This window comes from Heliconius melpomene, chromosome 3, assembly GCF_056956725.1.
Source record: "Heliconius melpomene rosina isolate 202511_hmr_F chromosome 3, ASM5695672v1, whole genome shotgun sequence".
In the NCBI taxonomy this organism is placed as follows: Eukaryota; Metazoa; Arthropoda; class Insecta; order Lepidoptera; family Nymphalidae; genus Heliconius; species Heliconius melpomene.
This window is the reverse complement of record NC_140391.1, coordinates 3,760,862-3,783,422: the sequence shown is the minus strand read 5'-3', so window position 1 is coordinate 3,783,422 and position 22,561 is coordinate 3,760,862. Positions and strand designations below refer to the sequence as shown.

Here is a 22,561-nt window from a genome sequence, read left to right as displayed (position 1 = left end):
GTGCATGCGGAGAAGTTATAAAAGCAAGACGAATGAACCGCAAGAATGTAAGTGAGGGTGTAGTTACATGGGTTCCAACTCAAACTGTTGTAATTACTATACGTGGCCAACAATTGCCTGAAAGAGTGTTCTCCTATAAATCTGTCCTTAATATTGAACTTTATAAATATCCTACAATCCAGTGCCTTAATTGCTGTCGTTTTGGTCATGTTAAGTCACAGTGTAGATCAAAGCCAAGGTGCTATAGGTGTTCCCAGTTTCATACTGGTGATGCATGTGACATCCGGCAGGAAAATTCAACCTGCATCCATTGCACAGCTAAACATTTTGCAACTGATAAAGGGTGCCCTGAGTTTGTAAGACAACAGAACATTAAAACGGTTATGTCGCAAGAGTGTATTTCCTATATGGAAGCATCCTCTCGGTTCCCATCTGTCCAACGTTCCTATGCAGATGTTGCTAAGGAAATGTTCTCACCTCCTGTTTTCACAAACCCCCAACCCCAACAAAGCAGACCTGCTACTTCCTCTAAATCCTATTGTAAAACAGTTTTCCAAGCTCCCCGTCCCCACGCTCCTATGGCAAAGGGATACAATAGACAAGCTCACCAGTCCATTATTAGCAATTGTTCCTCGTCCCTTCCTAATGGTTGTGCACTAAATCAAGGTTCTGACAGTCCAGCAGAATCTACAAAGGATCTGTTAATTGCTTTGACTGACACTCTTGTGAGCATAATCTCAACTGCTGATGAACTTCCTTTACCGTCCTACGTTGCCCAAAACCTACTCAAAATCTTTAAAATCCTTAACAATGGCTCCACTATTCTTCCTGCAGTGGAATAGTAAAAGTATTCGTGCTAAAAAGCATGAACTACTTTCTATTATCTCTCTGCATAATCCTGTCATTATTGCCCTCTCAGAAACATGGCTGGTGCCTGACTCCCGATTCAGGGTGCCAGGTTTCGCCTGTTTGAGGGAGGACAGAAATGACGGGTATGGAGGTAGTGCTATCCTCATCCAGCACTCTTCTCCATATTCCCGTATTCCTCTCCCTTCTCATAGTCAACAGCTGAATGCTGTTGCTGTGAGGACCCTTGGTATTTCCTTCCTTTCTGTTTACATCCCTCATCCTTCCCCTTCCATCTTTCTAGAGCTTAAGTCTATTATCTCTTCGCTTCCCAGCCCTGTGGTGGTCCTGGGTGATTTTAACACCCATCACACTTTGTGGGGGTGTTACTACTGTGATGGTTTCTCTCCTTCGTTGGTGGAATTGATTGATGATGTGGACCTCTGCATTCTCAATGATGGGTCACCGACTCGTAGGGTTAATCCAAATCAGAACCCTAGGTCTGCTATTGACCTTTCCTTATCTTCTCCTTCTCTTGCTTCCCAACTATCATGGTCTGTACTCCCATCTACCCATGGTAGTGATCATTTCCCGATTTTGCTGTCCTTAAATAATAGACTTCCTCCCACTCCTACTCCTTCCCTTCCCCATAAATTTAATTTAAAAAAGGCCAACTGGAACGAGTACGCCGACTCTGTGGATTGCATGTTGTGCAATCTTTCTGAGTCTGGTAATTATGAGAGTATCTCTGTTTACTATGAAGGGTTTGTCTCTGCTATTATGTCTGCTGCTGACCTACATATCCCCAAATACCGCTCCATTCAGAATTGGATGCATTTCAATCCCTGGTGGGATCAGGAATGCTCTGATTCTGTCCTTTGGCGAACATCTGCCGAGGAGTCATACGCAGCCTGTATGACTATGGAAAATTTTATCGACTACAGACGCAAGGATGCGAAGTTTAGAAATTGCATTTGGAAAAAGAAAAAACGTGGTTGGATAAGTTTTTGTGAATCCCTTAGTCCTCGTTCCTCGTCTTCCCTTGTTTGGACAAATGTTAAGAGATTTCGCCGATCTCTTAACAATGTCAGCAGTCCCAATTCCAATAATCCTTCTGTTTGGCTCAACGATTTTGCAAACAAATTGGCTCCCCCTTTTGTCCCATCCCAAGATTTATTTATATCCACGCCGGTTGAATCTTCGGAGGAAATGGATCTTCCTTTTTCCTTTGAAGAACTTAAAAACGTCTTAACGGATTTAAAGGATACCAGTCCAGGTGAGGATGGTATTTCTTACTCCTTTATTACAAAATTAAATGATAACTCTAAACACCATTTTCTAAACATGATAAATAAAATATTTCAATCAGGCAATATACCCAACTCATGGAAGTCCCAAATTGTTATCCCTATCCTCAAACCTGGAAAATGTCCTTCAGATTTTAATTCCTATAGACCCATTGCCCTGGCATCTACTATTTCTAAGATTGTTGAACGGCTTTTGAAAAATCGACTGAAATGGATAGTGGAAAGTAGGAATATCTTAGCGCCCTCTCAGTTTGGCTTTAGAAAGGGGCTAAGTACTATTGATAGTCTCAGTATTCTTACTACAGATATTCGACGAGCCTTTGCCAAAGGAGAGTATTTGGTTGGTGTCTTTTTAGATGTCGCATCTGCATATGATAATGTTCTTCTTCCGGTGCTCAGGCAGAAATTGCGTCAGCTGAGTATTCCGCCGAGGATGTCCCATTACATATGTAATCTGCTGACCGGGAGATCGGTATCTGTAAGACATCGACTTCTTACTATACCTTCCAGACTTGTCTGGAAAGGTCTTCCTCAAGGTTCAGCTCTTAGTCCGCTGTTGTATAACATATACACACATGACCTTGAATTATCTGTTAATAATTTCTGTAACATTCTTCAGTATGCTGATGACATCGTCCTCTATTACAGCTCAAATTCTGTGGAGGACATAACTTCTCGTTTAAATACTGCCTTGCACTATCTTAACCAGTGGCTCTCTGAGCATGGCCTGGCATTGTCGGTAGCTAAATGTCAAGCGGTCGTGTTTACAAAAAAGAGAGTAATTCCAAATTTTCAAATTTTGTGTGATAATATTCCCATTCATCTAACAGAAAACGTCAAATTTTTAGGCATAATACTTGATAAACGATTGAACGGAGTTGCTCATGCTGAATATCTCAGCAGGAAATGTGAAAAAGGCATTAATGCTTTGAGAGCTGTGTCTGGTGTGTGGTGGGGCGCACACCCTTATACTCTAAAACTGCTGTACAATGCTATAATTCGCAGTCATATTGACTATGGATTATTTGTCCTAGACCCCTTTAATAAATTACCTACTGAAAAATTAAACCGAATACAATATAAATGTCTTCGGATTATCCTAGGTGCGATGAAGTCTACTCCTACCAATGCATTGCAGGTGGAGTGTGTAGATCCTCCACTTCCTATCCGCCGACAATTCCTTTCCGATCGATTTGTGAGTAAAATGTTGCAGCTGTCTTCCCATCCTCTACGGTCTAAGCTATCTAAGCTAGCTGATCTCATCCCTCAAGGCAAACCTTTACCATACCTGCTTGATAGCTTCCTTAGACTTACATCTCTCCCTAATCCTTTGACTTGTTTTCCTTCTAATCCACTGTTCCTTACACCGTATAACGCCCTAGTTCATTCTCCTTGTATCGTCACAAATCTTGGCCTAACCAAGGGAGATCCTGGCACCAACACAAAATTTCAATCCATAGTAAATGAAAATTTTTCAAATCACATCCTCATCTTTACAGATGCATCAAAGCTTTCAAAAGAAAGCTGTGTTGGTGCAGCTTGCTGGATACCAAAATTCAAAATTATATTACAATTTAAATGCCCTCCCGAATCATCTGTGTTCACAGGCGAGGCTGTTGCTTTGTTAGAAGCAGTCCTGTTTACACATTCCCACAATTTTAAACAGACGGTTATTTTTACTGACTCACTAAGCTGCTTAATGGCCTTAAAGGGAAGCCCATTTTATAGTAGATTGAGATCTTCAATTGTTTTAAGGATTCGTAAAGAATTGTTCTCTTGTCATCTAAAGGGTTTGGATGTTACTTTGGTGTGGATTCCAGGACATTCTGGAATCAGTGGGAATGAATCTGCAGACTCCTGCGCTAAATCAGCTATTCAGTGTGGCACATTAGACCATTTCTCCAATTCCGCCCAAGATCTGATGTCCCTTGCGGATATTCATTTGCATAAGTCCTGGAATAATTCCTGGAGTGAGTCAAAATCACATAAAGGTAAGTATTACGCCCTTATTCAACCGGATATTCCTAGGCGACCTTGGTTTTATTCTCAAAGGTTTATTGAACGGAGGATTATTACAACAATCTGTCGCTTACGTCTTGGGCATGCTTCTACTCCTGTACATCTAGCTAAGATCAGGGTCAGGGACCACTCTCTGTGTGAATGTGGCCTGGACGACGGCTCCCCTTCCCACATCCTTTTCTCTTGTCCTAAGTTAACTCGTCCCTTATATGATGTCCTCCCTCATAAAGTCCCTCGTCCTTTAAATGTTCAGTGTTTGTTAATGTTTGTGTTTAGTCCTTTATGTAAATTTTTATGTAAATATATTAAACTTAACAAAATAAAACTTTAAATTAACCCCCATGTAAAATATTATTTATTACTAATCTAATGTGTTGTGTATATATTGTAAATTTGTGTTTGTTTTGTTTTAGGTGAAGGCTGTACTAACACAGGATCTCTTTTGTTTACATGTATTCTTTAATTGTGTATATTTATCTTTTTTATTACCGGTCAATTTCCTTCGTGTGTTTTCCATACAACGTGACATTGGCGAAATGAATTGTGCTCAACTGGCACGCTCGAAACGCCATATTTCGAGAAATCAATCAATCAAGGTTTATCGACAAAAGTGTTTTGCGACGCCACCGACCGTATCTACTATTATTATTATGAAGTATTAAATTATTACGGGCGTCCGTGAAAGGAAGTGGTACTGAACGCAAAAAGTCTTTCAATCCTCAACGTGATCCAAGCCGTCTTATTGCAAATTCTGATTTATACATTTCAATTATTCTATCTTTTATTGGTTGTGTTCAGTACATTTTTCTTGTGGAAGATTATATCAATGCAATCAGAATTATGTGATAATAATAATAATAAGAGGTATTAATAATTTATTATATTGACACCATTGAGAAGAATGTTATCTTCAGTTTTTTTCCTAGGCTCACACTGTATGATAATAGGGTAGGCAGGGGGAAACTGGAAACCTTTTGTTAAGATAATCGGTTCCGAAGAATTCTGTAGGCATTGCGTGTTGAGTGATGCTCTGTCTACTTACCAGAGCGAGAAAATGAAAGAGCTGGAATCAAACCCACTACCTGTCAAACAATCACGACTCTTAAAATTTCTGACTTACATATAAACCTTTTTTATTCCTCTTTCGACAAGGTGCAAGGCTGAATTCTCCACTTTATTCTACTTCTTTGCTAAAAGTGAGTAATAGTGACATACTATTTAGGTTATCACAATTTATTTTACAAAATGCGTAAAGTAAAAAAAAAAATAACGGGAAATTTCAATTCGATACAGAGCTATTATTACATTTAGATATTATATTGCATCGATTGTTGTGTTACTAAAATTTTATTGCTAAAAATGGATAATATTACAATTTTATTTTTGAAAAAGCTAAAATATTTTTATTTATTAACATTTTTTTGTTATTATTTCCAGATTGGATGCAGTTATGAAGCAGCTAAATATAGGTGAGATTTAGTTATTAATCCATATTTACATAATCTATGTCATAATAATGAATTGGATTATACTAGTTTTAATTGATCTATTATAGACGTTCTCAACGTGGGGCGTGGCTTACTTCGATTTAGACTACCTACGCAGGTTTTAGAATACAAAATGTTATATTGTCGTGACAGTCAGTGGATTTACAGTTTTATAGTTCTAATTAGTATAGGAAAGTGATGCCATTAAGAACGCCTGTATGATTTATTATTGTATGCCATTTATGGTTTTAGAAGGATGTTGCGAAATTTTCTATTTTCGTAAAAAAACTATGGACTTGCTTAATTTTATTACTTTGAATTATAGTTGAACTCAAACTTTTTCTTTCTGCAGCCCCCTTAACAGATTCTTCTTCCTCCTGGCATTAATCCCGGCTATTGCCAGATTCTGCCCTCCTACTCAACCTACTCCACTTTGCACGGTCTTTTGCGTCCTCGATGATTAGACCATTGGCTCTCATGACCTGCGTCACGACATCCAACCAGCGCTTCCTTGGGCGTCCCGGAGGTCTCACTCCAGGAACTAATATAGCAAGGCACTTGCATCCCACATAATTCTTAGGCCGGCGCCTAACGTGGCCAAACCATCTCAAGCGACGCTCTTGGAGCTTATCCGCTACATCACGGACATGCATCCCCCTTAACAGAACTAGGTAAAAAAACAATTTTATATTTTGTTTTTTATCAGCTGCCTTTTATTTATTTTTACTTATCTACTTATATTATTCGCGGTATCTATCGCCGTAGTAAGGAAGACATTTAATAAGAATGAATCTTTTCTTTATTTGTATTTGAACCTACTATCTTTAGTTTCACACTACCTTTGTAATATATTCGTGTTTCGTTTGTTAGAGACTTATGCTGCGCCTAGTTGCTCGTGGTCGTGTTCGACTAATGCTACAAATCCGCATTGTTTCAACACTGTTCAAATGACAATGTAAACGCACTTTATTGTAGGTGGAGATTTCAACTTGGAATTGATCTTTACAGATTTATACTAATTTTATTACTAATTTTAGATATTTTTTAATCTAGTTTTCCGTTTTTAAGTCATAAACTTTGAATATAAATTTTGGCAGTGTTTTTAATAAATGAATACAATTAATTGAAATAGTAGGTACGTTAAACATATTTTTTTCAGATAAATCGTTTTACAATCTAAAAACAAATGGAAATATAAAAAAATACATTTCTTTATAGAATATATTATTTGTAGTACAAATAGGTATTGAGAATATATCTTCGCCATAAACAATGATACAAACGAGGTGTAAATTAGAGTTGCCACGGCTCTCGATATTGGGGTTAGTAGTGTGTAAATTTTACCTTCGGGCTATAAAATAACGATGTACCTTTTGTTATGCGTCATACAATTTAGCAGAATGATTCCTTTCCTATCTTTCACAATTTAAATAATACATATTTTATATACCGCCTGGCGTGCCCTGGTGAGCCACACAAGGGTGTAAGTGTATCGTGAGGGGCAAATGTCCGGCGTTAAGATCCGCCACTCAACACGCAATGCTTTGAAAAATTCGGCGGAAAGTGAAGTACGAAATCTCTTAATACTATGTTCCCTCTGCCTATCCTGCTGTGTGCGGGAAACGGCGTGAATCAATTTTTTTTAATATTTTGATATCAAATATCAAGCTCTAAATTGGCCTAGATTTTACATTAAAGAATATTTTAAAATAACATTTTGTCCTAATTATATGACGTAAATTTTATAAGCAAACGTCATAACAATTTAGTTATACATTTGAATTTAAAGTTACGTTTATACGTTTTCAGTTAAATTGGCTCATTGACTACCAAATCACCATAGACCACACGTAATTCTGCACGGTACTTCGAAATCGCATTAGGTAAATCTTTCACTGAACACGAACTTTAGCTAATAAGGTCTTTGTCAGTTAGCTGTACGGGAGCTCTGGAATGTTAAGTTTAAAGCTGTAATTATTTTGAAGAGAAATTATCTAGATTAACATTATTTTCTATATCGGTGACAAAATGCATTAAAATTTAATTATTTAGAAACCCTAATATATTATTAACTTAATAGTATTACTCTGTATCTGCAAATGGAACCTAGAGAAATTTATTCCTCCGAGTGGAATTCGAACTCACTACCGTCTTTTTAATCAGTTAAGTATTGAAATCGCAGGATATTAAACAAGCAAGATCTTTCTTTTTTATATGAAATAGCAAATGCAATCACTACTTTTTCTTTTACGCAGAGAATTATAGTTATACATAAATAGAAAATATAATAATAACTTAAAAGTAAACTACGAATTTCCTGTCTAAAAGCCAATTCATGTATAATATTTCTCTCCGATTGCGTTCTAAGCAAACAAAATGTTACTAACTTTTATGCGAAGTGCATAGTTGGTGCGCTTAGTTGGCTGTGTTTGTATATTTCAGGTTTGTATAACGGAACATACCTGCCCTCGTTCGAAGTGATAATGCTTCTGTTACCGATACCTCGATTTAATAAAGATGGATAGATATTTTGATCGAATAAATCTAGAATTTCTATGAATAACTTAAATATTTAGTACAGTTACGTAAAATTATTAATTTGTTATACATTTGTAATTTATTTAGAAAGTTCCCTTTGCCTATCCCGCCACCTGTGGGATACAGGGTGAAGCTCAAAAAGTAGTTAAATTCTAGTCGGCCAGGCCAGGCCAGTCGTGGTGCAGGATCATAAAGTGTGACTGTAAAACCGACTGGTGGGTTCGATCCGGCAGAAAGTGGGGAACGAAGTGTCTCTCTGTCACGAACACCAGGATCCCTCTGCCTACCCTGCTCTGTGCGGGATACGGCGTGAAGCTGATAAAAAAAAACATTCTTATACATATAAACGTTAATGATAAACCATTAAATCTCACATGATCATATTAAACCACATAATGGATGTTCAGCTCGCAATGTAATTTATATAGTGTTACGATCTAAATACATATAGAATCTATCATTGTTTAACTCATGTCGTTTGTTGGCCTCTACACGTTTCATCTTTGTCCGCAGTCGCTATCATTAATTCTCTTAGTCAGATTTCTATGTACGTTTCTTAATAACATCTTGTTTATGTTATAAGTGTTAGTTCAAACTTCAAAGTGTTCTTCCTACATGTTATATATCAGTTTTAATAGGTTTGTTAAGACGCGTTGGTTGTGGATTCGATTACCACTCGAGGGAATTAATTATTATTTATTAATATTAACAATAAGTTACATCAGTTTATCCTGCTATTTGCGTGATAGAGCGTGAAGCTTATTTAATATAATTTTGGTTTTAAGTAGTGATATGAATATAAAGGTAAATATCAACAAAACTTAGGTAACCATTTAAATTACCTGAGAGTTTATGATCTCAGCTATTAGTCGAGTCATTAATAGTGTTGCAACTTGTAAGACAATGTATTAGATTTATCTAATGTGCTGTTATTTTACTTACCCAATGGTCAAATGTTAGTCTGTAAAGTAAAGTTCAGAATACTTACTTGCATAGTTGCGTTACTGATTAATTCTAACAAGGAATTCATGGTGTTCCAGTAAGAGCTTATAGCGTTGTAAGCATATTTTTGTTTTAATATTTCATTTTCTTTTATTTTTATTTGTATCTTTTTATATAAATCATCTTCAGCTTCACGCTCTATCCCGCACACAGCAGGGTAGGCAGAGGAAATCTATTGTTAAGACACTCCGTTCCCCACTTTCTGCCGAATTCTGGAGGTTTTGCGTTGAGTGGCAGAACTCAACGCCGCGCTTTGCTTCAACACCAAAGCGAAGAAATGAAAATATAAACGGAAATAAATATGTCACTTCTTCGATTGGGGATCGAACCCACTACCATCGCGTTACAGTCACCGCCGTTCGTAGTGCCGCTGCGCCATGACGGCTTCAATATTTTTAACATTTTTACATAAATGCTTTTGTATTTGAGGATTCAAATGACATTTGCCAAAATAAATTATATGCTATTGCTTAGACTGAAGCCTAAAGAAAAGTTCAATTTTACTAGAAAGACGTTCTGCCTAACCCTTTAGATTTTAGAAGATAAATCATATCTATGGGTATATAAAAATTGACAAAATAATTTGATTTTCATCAATATTAATAAACTTAGTGTCTTCACAGTTATTTTAATCAATTATGATATATACGTTTTACTATTAGATTTTTATGGGCATAGATTGCACCGTTACGGGCGCGCCTTACAATTTTCGTTAACCAGTTTTTAATTATTAGGAACCAGTTGTAATGGATTACAAGTAATATGTGAGATTAATAGCCTTATATTATCAGTAGATAAAGCTAAATCCTGACTGCTTTAGAGTCATTTATCAAATTAAACTGAAAGCCTACAGAGATAGTATGATATATTAATTAAGTAGTAAAATTGTAACAAGAGTAATGTTTTTCTAGTAAATAATTAATTTGCTTTGTTAGATTATGATATTTAAAGCATTTTCTTAGGATATTGTTTCTGATTGTAGTTATTTAAATATTTAAACTTAGAGAAACCGTCTGCTATCGGGATATTTGTGGGTGCGATCCTGATTCGAGGGAATGATTATACTTCCCTCGGTACACAGAACGTGACGTTAAATTTCGCCATTCAATGTCTCGAAATTTGATCGGTGCATGAGATACGGAGTGTCTTAACACTAGGTTCCCTCTGCTTACTTTGTTACACGGGAAAAAACATGAAGCTATTTTTTTCAATTTTTAAATTTAATGTGAAATATTAATATTAAAAGGTAAGTAGCTATTTTTCTTTTTTATTTAAGATTTGAAATGCGGTGAATAAACGCGCTCATAAGTTTACTATTCTGAAGCACGTACGAATCTTTTTGCCCAACGTTATGAAGTAAATAATGTAGTTTTTAATCTTTTGGGATTTTAAAACGGTGCATATATTTTTTGTGGTTTTTTAACCTGTTTAATTTTTTAAAAAGAACTCTAATTAATATTATTAAAGCGACTACACTAGAATCATTATTTATACACCTGTGGAGATAATAAAAATAATATTTTTACTTATTACCATATTTATTGACTTTCAATATGTGCTAAAAACAATAATTATTTTTAATTACATAAACATTAAACTCAATCATTCGTAAAGAGTCGTAAACGCGACTGGTTGTGAGTTCGACCCCCATTCGATGAGATTAAATATTTATTGAAATCCGCTACTCAACACGCATGGATCCAGGATACGGCAAAAATTGAAAATAGGGTTTGTCTTAACACTGGGTTCCCTCTGCTTGCACTGCTTGATCGTGAAGCTGACTTATTTATTTTTAATTAAACTCCAAGTTCTACTTGTGATTATACTGATGAAAACAGTTTTAGAATTATTATAGGTCTTTGCATAGTGATATTGTAGTATATAATTTGCACGTCCTTCACTGTACAGGATGTTGTAACTGAAGATAATCTAGAGTCTAGAACACAGGCTTACTTACTTTGAATTGATTATAGTTTGCTTTTGTTTATATGTTATGGATAATATCTTGGCGCAGGGGCACAAACGTACTGGTAGAACGTGAACGCGCGCCGCGGTAAAAGCGCGGGGTTAAGTACCGTCTCTCAACACGCAATGCTTCCAGAATTCGGTGAAAAGTGGGGAACGGAAGTATCTTGATGAGAAGTATCTTGATGGGAGTGTCTTAACATAAGAGAAGAGACAGGTTTTCTCTGCCTAAAACAGTATTACTTTGTATGGAACTTGTATGGAGCATGAAACAAGGAATACATATTTTTTTATTGGTACAGCTTTTTTTATTGGATAGAATATTCATTTTCAGATGTTTGCATTTTTCTCTGGGCTCATTCCTTGTGTACTTATTTAATCTTCCTTATTTTGCAAATTCCTTTTTTCTTACTAGGTACGCCATTGATCTAGAAACCTTCCAGCAAAAATTGTAAGGAATTTTCAAATCTTCTATTAGCGCTGCACTCCAATAACTTGAATCAGTACCCCAACTTTAAATTCCGATCGTGGTGATTCTAGATAAGGAATGGCTATGCCGATCTCTGGTACCGTTGCTGTATCGCTGACTTATCGTTCACGTTTCGCTACCGATGGCGCCCTTTTATTACTATTCACTTGTATAGCGTTATAGTGTTTATTTTAAGAAATATATATTAAATCATTATATTATATACACCTACATATCGGACAGACAAGGGAGAAGGCAGTGTCTTCTCACTAGATTGCCTCTGCCTACCCTGCTATGCAATACAAACGTAAAGTAATTTTAAAATCACGGAAAATGGGGAACGGAGTGTCGTAACATTAGGATCCCTCAGACTACCCTGCTGTATGCGGGATACACCGTGAAACTTAGAAAAATAATAACTGTGAATCAAAGAAAAATTTATTATTTTATTTAAATTTCACATCAGTACGCATTTCCATATTTATACTTTTTGTAGTACCTAGTAGCTTCATTTACTATAGTACATAATGCAAAATAATATCCATAATACTTGTACATAGCTGAAGGAAAAAATGTTGTACCTATAGCCTAACGTTTTTATATTAAAAATGGTTACATTTTCCTGATGAGAGTGTTTTCTGTATATAAATGAAATGTGGTGTTTGCAATCCGTCATGCAATATGTCTAATAAAGAATATCGGGAACCTTTGTTTAACATAGGTATTAAATTAAAAAAAAAACAATAAATAATAGCTACATGAAAGGCAGGTTAAAGAAATAAAGTTTTATCTTATCAATATATTACAAGTATGAAATAAAAAATACTGTGCAATACCGCGTTATCTCAGAGAGGTTATTTGGAGGTCGACATAGGAGCTTATCCAGACATCTTCAGGAGCTTCTTTATTGCGATGTGCTCTTATAATAATTGCTTCACACGTGTTTTTCCCACGATTTTTCAGTGTCAAGCCTGATGGTATCGTTTGCCTGTACCTACCTACATGTAAAATTGTGGCTTCCGTAAGATATTATCTAGACAATTGCAAAAAATATAGTAACATTACATATTTGTTTTGAAAAGTTACTTTTTTTATTCTTCAAGTTACTTAATATTTGTATTTAGAGTACGGGGAAAGAAAATAGGTAAAGGGAACTTAATGTTAATACTTAAAGTTGAAGTTTATTTTCGAGAGCTTGCGTGATAAGTGTCGGAACTCAACGCCGCTCTCCGTCTTGTTACCAGAGAGAGAAAATATAAATACGTCAGAGTCATTCTCATTCCTCCCAATGGGAATCGAAACCACAACCGTTGTTTATACACCGACGTTGCACTACATCGAAATTTGGAAAAATAATTCAATACATTATATCACCAATGCTTGCAACATCCAGAGATACGCCGTTACTTTCAGCCAATTAAAACAAAACTACACGAATATGATTGCAGTTCAAGCCCCATTTGAAAGACTTCGACCGCTCGTTAAAATTGGTCCGCGCCAACACCGTTAAAGAACGGCGAAATGTCCTAGGTATTGTTTATCGATAAAAGTAATAAATCTAAAGTAATAACGCCATTATTCTATTGTTGCGCCCAGTTCCAGTTGACGTTAATTTTGTACGGTGGGGTATCGTGTAAAACACGTTGTATCGTACTAGTCGTTCGTTATCTGGTAACTCAAGCTCTGGTAACACTGTCTTTTGTTTTGTTTACGCAAGTTTTTTAGATTGCAGATAGATATCATTGCGTTGGATTTAGGGTGTGTGCTCGTAGACGGTGGTCGTAGGTTTATTAAGTTATACTATTACAAATAAAATATATTAAAATAAATAATGGTTCTAGCTAACAAATATTTGTTTTTCCGCGCACACACTAAGAAAAGCAGCTTGGAGTTTGAGACCTATAAATAAGGTCTAAGTGACTATCGACATTCACAGTATTTATCTTAAAATAATACAGAAACCATGTGAAATAAAAAAAAATAGTTTCTAAACTGTTTAATTACTAATTGATATATAATGTTTGTCTAAATATTCTATATGCGTTGTTTCGTTGTTTTAGGACATTATTAAATAACATTACTGAGATGTCTTAATAGAAAGATAAAAAATCCCTTAACAACTATTATTATTGTTTTATTAATACACTTAATAATTACGCAACTAATTATTTAATTTCAACATCCTGTGGACAGATTGTGCCTTCACTAGTTTTGAAACTTCTAAGTCCTAGATTTTATACTAGACGTAATAAAAACTTTCACGCGGTTACAGTAAGAGTACCTTGTACACAGAGATTTCGTCACACGTTTGAGTTCTGATTTAAGAAGAATGACAGATCGACAAAAACTTTGACTATTGGTAAATTTGGAATTGCTTGCTCTTTTGACAGTTGTAAGTTGGGTGTTGTTATTATTGCTGGGTGGCACGGAAACTAGATTTATAATATTTAAGTGATGCCAGACGCGGCGCAGGGGCACAAGCGTGTAAATGCGATAGGTTCAGGGTTCGATTTTCACTCGAGGAAATTTTATATTTTCTATTAATTTAATGAAAATACTAAATATATTATTTCCTTAAATTTTCTTCGCTTTGGTGTCGAAGCAAACACACAATCTTCCAGAATTCAGCGGAAAGTGGGGAACGGAATGTCTTAACACTAGGTCCCCAGGTTTTCTCTGCCCACCCCTCAGAGTGAAACGACAAGAAAAAAAAAGTTATTTGCCTATATTAAAACTGACTGGTTCAGTTCAGATTACTTAAATTGTTGGAAAAAACAAAAATAATAAAAAATCTTTAGGTAATACAAAACAAAAATAATAAAAAATCTATAATCTACAAAATTGTTTCATAACACAGCAATTTGAATAAAATTATCAGTGAGTTCGACCAATTACTGGTCGGGCACCGTGAAATTTGAATAAGAAAAAGCATTTATAGTAATATTCAACATAAAATCTGGTTTCAGAGCTTTTATTAATACTACTAACTCAGTCATTAAATTTAATGCTGGTATTAAATTTGAATTCAATACATTTTAGTTGTCGGCTTATCTGAATTTCTTCTCATTCGTCCTAGCCGCTAAGTCGTTGCCAACATAAGTATGTAAATAGAAAATTAAATTTAAAAGCGTAATATAAAACAAATAATTTTGAAGTTTATGAAGTGAAATATTAATTGGTCATTGGTCAGTCAATATTGGTAGATTCATACAAAAAAATACAATAGAAGCAATAAAAAAATTGCAACAGAAATATTCAACGATTAGTTTTAGGTTAGACACGCTGTAGCTTAATTAATCTCTAATTAAATTGCCTATTGTTTTTTTTTTATATTAACAAACGTGTAATTAGTTCTATTTCGCACTTCACTTGCCTTGAATACTTATTATGTAGCATTTAAAACCCCTTATGTTGTTTTCTTTTTGATCTTCCATTCTATTCCGCTAATGGTAAGGTGGACAGAGGGAACCTAGTGTAAAGATACTCCGTCCCCCACATTTCGCTGAAATTTTGAGGCATTACATGTTGAGTAGCAGAGTTCAACGTCGCGCTTTGCCTAGTTACCAGAGCGAAGAAATTAAATGTTAATAAATAATGATCAATTTCCAATGAGTGAGAATCGAACTCACTGCCTTCTCGTTGTCAGTCACATGCTCGTGGTACTGTACCACTACAATTTCATGTATATATTTGTTTGTATGAAGTCATTTTAAAATATATAATTTTGCTTACATTCCATTGGTATATATAATCATGGAGGAAGATGAGTTAACTGTCATTACAGTGTTAGTAATTACTATATACCTAAGTCTAACATTATTTCTTGGTATGTTTATTTTATATGAATGTTACTGTTATACCTATTGGAATAATTTAGGTGCTGACTTTGTATACTATAATTGGAGGTTGATTGATTATAACTGTATTTTTATTAAATCCTCGTCAAACAATACTAAGGCTTTCTTCTTCTTCTTCCTGGAATTAATCCCGGCTATTGCCAGGGTCTGCCTTCCTACTTAACCTACTCCACTTTGAACGATCTTTTGCGTCCTGGGTGGTTAGACCATTGGCTCTCATGTCCTGTATCACGACATCCAACCATTGCTTCCTTGGGCGTCTCTTTCCCGCGTCTCTCTTCGCGTTAAATGTCTTAAAGGTAATCTATGTGTTTATACACATGCTGTAAGGAGAAATACACCGTATAAAAATGTTTCAGTGTTAGCTATTCGTCAGTCCCAATAGGACACAGCCCGAAATATCTGAATACACGATATAGTTATGGATTTAAACCACTTTAGGATATTTATATTGAAAATATCCAATATTTTCCTACTAGTGTTTCTTAGGTAAAGCACATCGTTCAGTTCGTTCGTTCGTGAAGTAAAGAATATGATGATTTATCACTAGATTTTCTCCCTCTAAAGACTAAAAAGAATTAGATGAAACCTCACAGTTACATAGCTTATACATTTTTTGAAGCCGCGTTTGGGTTTCTATAAATTACTAATTAAAACGGACATTACCTAGTTGTTGCTGTGAATTACGTAGGGAAAGGAGTGTCTTAACACTAGATTCCCTCTGCTCACCCCGCTGTATGCGGGATACAGCGTGAAGCTGACTGAGTATGACAAATCGTTCAACAACGCGGGGCAGTACACGCTCATCTTCTAACAAGCTAACAAGACCAACTAAAACTTACGGTTATGCGATCTGCGTGATATGTAATATTGCATGATAAAATCTTCATGTAATTTTGCATAAAGATATCCCGTTGGAGTCAGCTTTGATTGCAACAGTTACTGGTGCCATCAGTTTTATTGCACAGAAACGATTCTTGTATAGCTTTGTATGGCTGAATTTACTTAGATTACTTCAATTTGTTATAGAAGTCGTGTGGAGAGTTCTTATTAAAATATTTGTATCGCAGGACAGAGTAGGTTTGATTCCTATTCGAGGGAATAGAATAGTTATTTTTATTTTACGAAAAGTGGTAAAGGGATTTGTATGGCTGAGTTTAGTTAAATTCAATTTTTTTAAAGTAATAGTTGTATGTAGTCGTGTTGCTGAGCAGGGTTTTGGGTTTGATTATCAATCGGGGTAATAAAATTGTAATTTTTATTGTACTCGTTTTATAAGCAAAAGGGTGGCGTTAAGTTTTGCGACTCAACACCCATCTCAAGAATGGATGAGAGAAGTGTCCTTTTTTATTAATAAAAGAAAAAAATTGGCACGACAATACTATATTGAACACTTTATACTTAGTTATGAAAAACTCACAATGTATTTAGACGAGATATAAATGTGTGAAATCACTATTTATTACGAAACCTAATACTTTAACTTTTTAGTTTAACAGTATAATAGGGAGTTAACCTATTTAGTAATATCGGAACCTATTTTAACAAGACTAACCTGACTATATTAATAATAATTAAGGTTCCCTTACCAAACTATTTGCATATCGTAAGTGCATATCAGCAGTATAAATCAAAACCAATGAATCAATCTGGAATGTATCTGGTGGCCTTTTATGTCGTGTTAATTTGTATATACAGACACACCCAGTAATATATTGGAAATTGTTTCCTTAATTAAGATATGCCTTAAATGTTATTGTTGAAATAACAGAAGTAGTTCTGTTTGTTACTAGTTGTTGTTTAAAGTTATATATATATGTTGTAAATTGTAATGAACATCCTTAAAAAGGTGGGTAACATTATTTACAGCATATATTTATAAAAAAATATTTTCTCAATGTTTGAGACCAGTCGTGGACCACAACTGTAAAGGCCACAGATTGTGGATTCGATTCCCACTCGATCGACTCGAAATTTAATATTTTTACTCCCTCGCCCTGTTAACAAGGCAAAGAGCAGCGTTGTGTTCGGCCATTCAACACGCAATAATTACTCTAGGATTTGGAGGAAAGTGTTCAACGGAAATGCCTTAACACTAGGTTCCCATATTCCCGCTGCCTACTAAAAAAAGCAAAAAGAAATACTCTCTAATGACATTATTAGGGGGGAAACACAAATTAATTCAACTCTCGAACGCGTTGAAATTTTTTCCAAGACCGCTATTACGCTGTCAAACTACTTGCGTCAACTTATCAGACTAATCAAGTTGGCGTTCGGAATACATAATAGCACTTTTTTTTTAAAACACTTTCAATTGACAGGTACGAATTTCACTTTATGTGAGATCTGACATTAGATTTACATCTGGTTTTTATCTTTTGAAAGTGTAATTGAATGATATTTGTTAATGTTAAAAAAATTACGTCGTAGCGCAGTAAGGAAATGTCTGTCTCATTGATAGTTATCGAACTAGTATTAAAATACTTTTCAACAAAGTCCTACTATCTGTACCTAATAGAAATATACCTCTCTTGTTTTGTCTTGTTTTGAGAAGCTCTGCCGGTAACGTACAACTTCTCTAGTCGAAATTCTATTCTACCTACTTATCTAAAACTTAATTTACTTAATCTAAAAATAAGCAAGATTGACGGAAATCCCACATGCCAGCATAAATATTAACGACTCATTGAAAATAATTTCTAAACCTTTTCGAAACGTCATATGAAATATGAACTAGATACACAATCGGCCACAATTCCTAGTTACTCCTATTCAAATTGTACAATCCTCGTGATTTACAAGAAATGACGAAGTGGACACTCGCCGGTTGTTAAGGCGTAGGCTGACAATACAATAAATAACAATAATATCTAATATAGTACAATATTTGTATCGTTTATTACATATTATTAGCTTTTTAAATCATATAAGTTAACTTTCGAAGTAAACTCCTTTAGAATTGAGCTTAGTCCTATTGTATAAATGTGTTATTATTTATTTAAATAGTTATAAATATTATAATAAATAATATAATTATTATATTAAAAATATTTCCTTGTATTAATAGTTAAATTTATATTTACAAGCTAAAATCGTATTAACATCCTACAGTAAACTGAGAGATCTCTTCGGATGGCGAAGCGCCAGTAATATGTCCGTGGATAAAGCTTGAAGTTATGCCGTTATATTTCATTTAATATTTTATATCATTAATTTTATACTTATTTTTTTATATATTTAATTTAAAAAAATACGGTGAGACAGAATAGAAATTATTCTTCCACATTATAATCACAATTTACAAGTAAAACTAATGCAATATCGCAATTTATGTTATACCACCGTTAAAGACTACTCCGCGCCGTTACAGATATAATAGCTACCTAACCAACGAACCCACTTATCAAAGCTGCAGCTAAATTGATTTTATTTTGCCTTCCATTAAAGCGATGGAAGATCATCGGCAAGGAAGAGATAGATCTTATAAATATCACTTGGAAGTTTAGTTAGTTACAGGTACAAGTCCCGCCTACGTAATGCTTGTATAAATTGCGATTTGCTATGCACCGCGGCGACACAGACGGCAGGTGGCCCTTTTAATGGCCTGCTAAAGGCGTTTCTACGTGTTCTTAGACATTTTTATACGTTTTCCTTACACATATATTGTTTTGGAAGCCATTGTTGTTTATTTATCGAGCAGGTGTTAAGTTGAAATACAGATTCTGGTTGCGATAGTGATTGATGAGTTGTTTTTTTTTGTTAAATCTTATATTTACTTTAAGGTATTTTTATTATATTAAACTGTTAAATTTTATAATTTAATATTTCGTTTTACCATTTAAATCCCTTTTACGAATATACTTTGATCATATCTTATTAAACAGGTTATTAAACACTTCCTCGAGGAGCCATTTATACCAACATTATTATACATTTTGTTTAAAATGTATTAGCTTAAACATTTCACCATTTTTTGTCGATTTTCAGAGATGTTTGTTGAATGCTCTCTATAATCCAATATACACGTTTAGTCTTACTAAATCTAACTGTTACATTCTTCCCGTGAATAGGGGATCTAACCCACAATTATAAAGAACGCAAGACAATGACATCTTAAAATATTATATGTAAAATATCTGAAATTAACTAAAAATAAATCAAGGTCTATAGTCTTTCTTTTAACAAAAAAAACATTGTTCATCAATAAAGCATCCTATATTTATTTTACTAGTCTCTGACCAACGGAACGTGCTAGGACCATTATTCAACGTATAACTAAATAATCTAGTTTATTTATTGGATATTTATTCGTCTATCGGTGGAGGGATGTAGGCGTGGCTCATTTCCACTAGTACAGAAAAGGTACCATTTTGTAAGCAACGTCGATACCTGTCACAGGCAGCTTTACTGCCTCCTTCTTGTTACGGCAATATCTCTCAGTACTAACTTTGTAGAATAAAATCTGTTTCGTGAATTACTTTACTGGTTGATTCTGTAAATTGTAACGAAAATGTTTATTAGAATGATTTAAACAAATTAAGAAGTATTGTTTATAATGTAAGGTTTATTTGAAATAAAAAAGATATAGAGATAAAAAGAGAAAAAAAAAATAGAGAAAAAAGATAAAAGGCATACATAGGAAGTCAGACAGACGGAATCTAGTGCTAAGACGATCCATTCTCCATCATGACACTTCCGTTCCCCGATTACTGAACTGAATGTCACGCTTTTATTGCTACTAGAGCGGAGAAATGAAAATATAAAATATTTCATTCCCTCGTGTGGGAATCGAACTCACAACCGTTGCGTTTACAGTCACACGCTTGTGCCACAACTTCCACAAATTAAATATTATAAGTATAAGTAATATTTAAGTTATTACTTTAAAATATTTTACCACTATATTCCAAAGAAGTAATTTTAATATAATCTAATTCAATACAAGATGCACTGGCTGTTATGATTTACATTGTGCCAGCATCCATGTTTGGCGTCGATCCGGATCCACTTGTTGATCTATTATAATGCTATTGTTTATTCTTGCTACTTTATTAGCATAAAACCAAGAACAAAGCTATTGTCTTGATATTGTTAATAAATATTCTAATCAATTCACTATTGATTCAATTTTCATGTAATTATAGCTTTCAGTGTTTGTTTATTTTGATTTTGCTATTGTTTTGATGCGCTTTCTTTAGCCTTATGTTATTACAAATTATAGTTTTTTTTCAGCTTCACGCTGTACCCCACATGTTGCTGGGAAGGCAGAGGGAACCTAATGTTAAGCCATTCCGTTCTCTTCTTTTTTTCTCTTCTTTCTTCGTTTCTTCCGTAAATAATAATTAATTGTCTCGAGTGAGAATCGAATCTACAACCTTAGCATCTAAATTCACACTTTGTGCCAAATATTTCACATACAAATTACAATATGATGACAGTTTCGAGACATTTAGTTATTAAAACAAATTAGTAGTAATAATTAACTCGCTAAGCTATTAGAAAACTTGTCATATAATCGCTTCTAACTCTACCTACCCGAGTTACGGAATAGCAAACAAGACGCTAACATCTGAATGGCTAACTGTAAATGATTACCAACCCGTTACGTATTCTGAATGAGAAGCCCAAATACATATATTTGTTACTCACTTCAGTAAACTAGCTTTGCTTAATCACTGAAATTGTCTTACTATTTCGTTTGTTAAATGTTGTAAGTAGAAACTTATTTTGCAATTGTATTGGAAAATAGAAATCTGCGAGAATTAATATTGTTTTGGTTTATATCACGATTTTTGGGATATCGATGCTGGTATTTAGTTTAACCTTGTAATTTCTTAATTGGTCGCTGTTAAATATTGTGAAATATTTAATTAACGGTATTACTGGCATAGATAGAGATTTTGAAGAAAAAAACAACATAATAGAATGAATGAAATTAAGGTTACTGGGATTGTGAAATTAGTTTTATTGTTTGTCTGTTGGACATTGGTAAAGTGATTTTGGTATTTCAGTTTCTAAAGGAATATTTTGTATTAAAATTGTTGAATTTTAAATTTTAATATAATTATTATAAGCTTGTCTATCTATATTATTATGTAGACAAACATGCTTACAGCCATTTCAATAAAACTGCTTATTTTGATAATTAACATAAATAAATTGCAAATTAAATTCATTGGAACAAAAAATTAAATTCGCTTAATATCTTCATCAAAATGGAAATAATCTTCATTTGCTATAGGTTTGTTATTTACTATTATAAAATTGTTACAACACCCATACAATGTTGTAATATTACAATTATAATTAAGTACCTACATTTTAATTTTGATGAACATAATTGCTTGCTATAGTTACTTCTGATTGCAAGGTTAATTACATACAAATTTTCGATGAACTATAAAATTAAAAAATATATTAATATTGGTTCAACGTTTTTATCGTGATATGACGAAATTAATGATTATTGTACTCTAGGTAATAATATTTTTCATATCCTATCCTATATCTTATAAAACAAAGTCGCTTTTTGTGTCTGTCTGAACTTTCTAACTCTTCTTCTTCTAAACCACCCAACGGATTTGGATGCGGTTTTCACCATTAGGTCGAGTATTTCTCAGGGAAGGTTTATATATAGTTTATTATTTGTACAATACGATAAATGTGTATAAAGTCCTACCCACTGAGACACTTCGGCGCATGCGCTGCTTTAATGGTAAATACTACATGAAAAAAATGTACTGGAGTATTGTTCCTCTTAATAAGATCTACAAAAAAGTCCGCGATGGCATATTCGTATCTTTTAAGAATAACGTGTAGTGATCATATTTCTGTCTAAAAATAGTAATTACAATATATTTTTTATCGTGAGGGATATTTTTCCATAATGGTATTAATCCTTATCCTTTAAAATACTTTATTAAATTTCTACGTTAAACGAAGATAAAATTTGCTTTTTAAACTATTTCGAAATTGCGAATAGTTTTAGAGAAAAACGCATTTAATTATTGACACATCACGCCGTTCACACATCAACTGTATCGAGTCAAGTTTCACTTATCCCTTACTCTC

At 34.2% G+C, this 22,561-nt stretch overlaps 1 protein-coding gene across 1 annotated transcript in view; it reads left to right on the top strand.

Moving 5' to 3' along the window:
* Cad99C (cadherin 99C) overlaps positions 1–22,561 on the top strand; it is a 131,490-nt gene that overhangs the window by 46,751 nt on the left and 62,178 nt on the right. Inside the window, exon 2 of the mRNA XM_085207572.1 lies at positions 5,610–5,641. The gene's annotated coding sequence lies outside the window, so the exon portion shown is untranslated. The remainder of the gene's footprint in view (positions 1–5,609; positions 5,642–22,561) is intronic.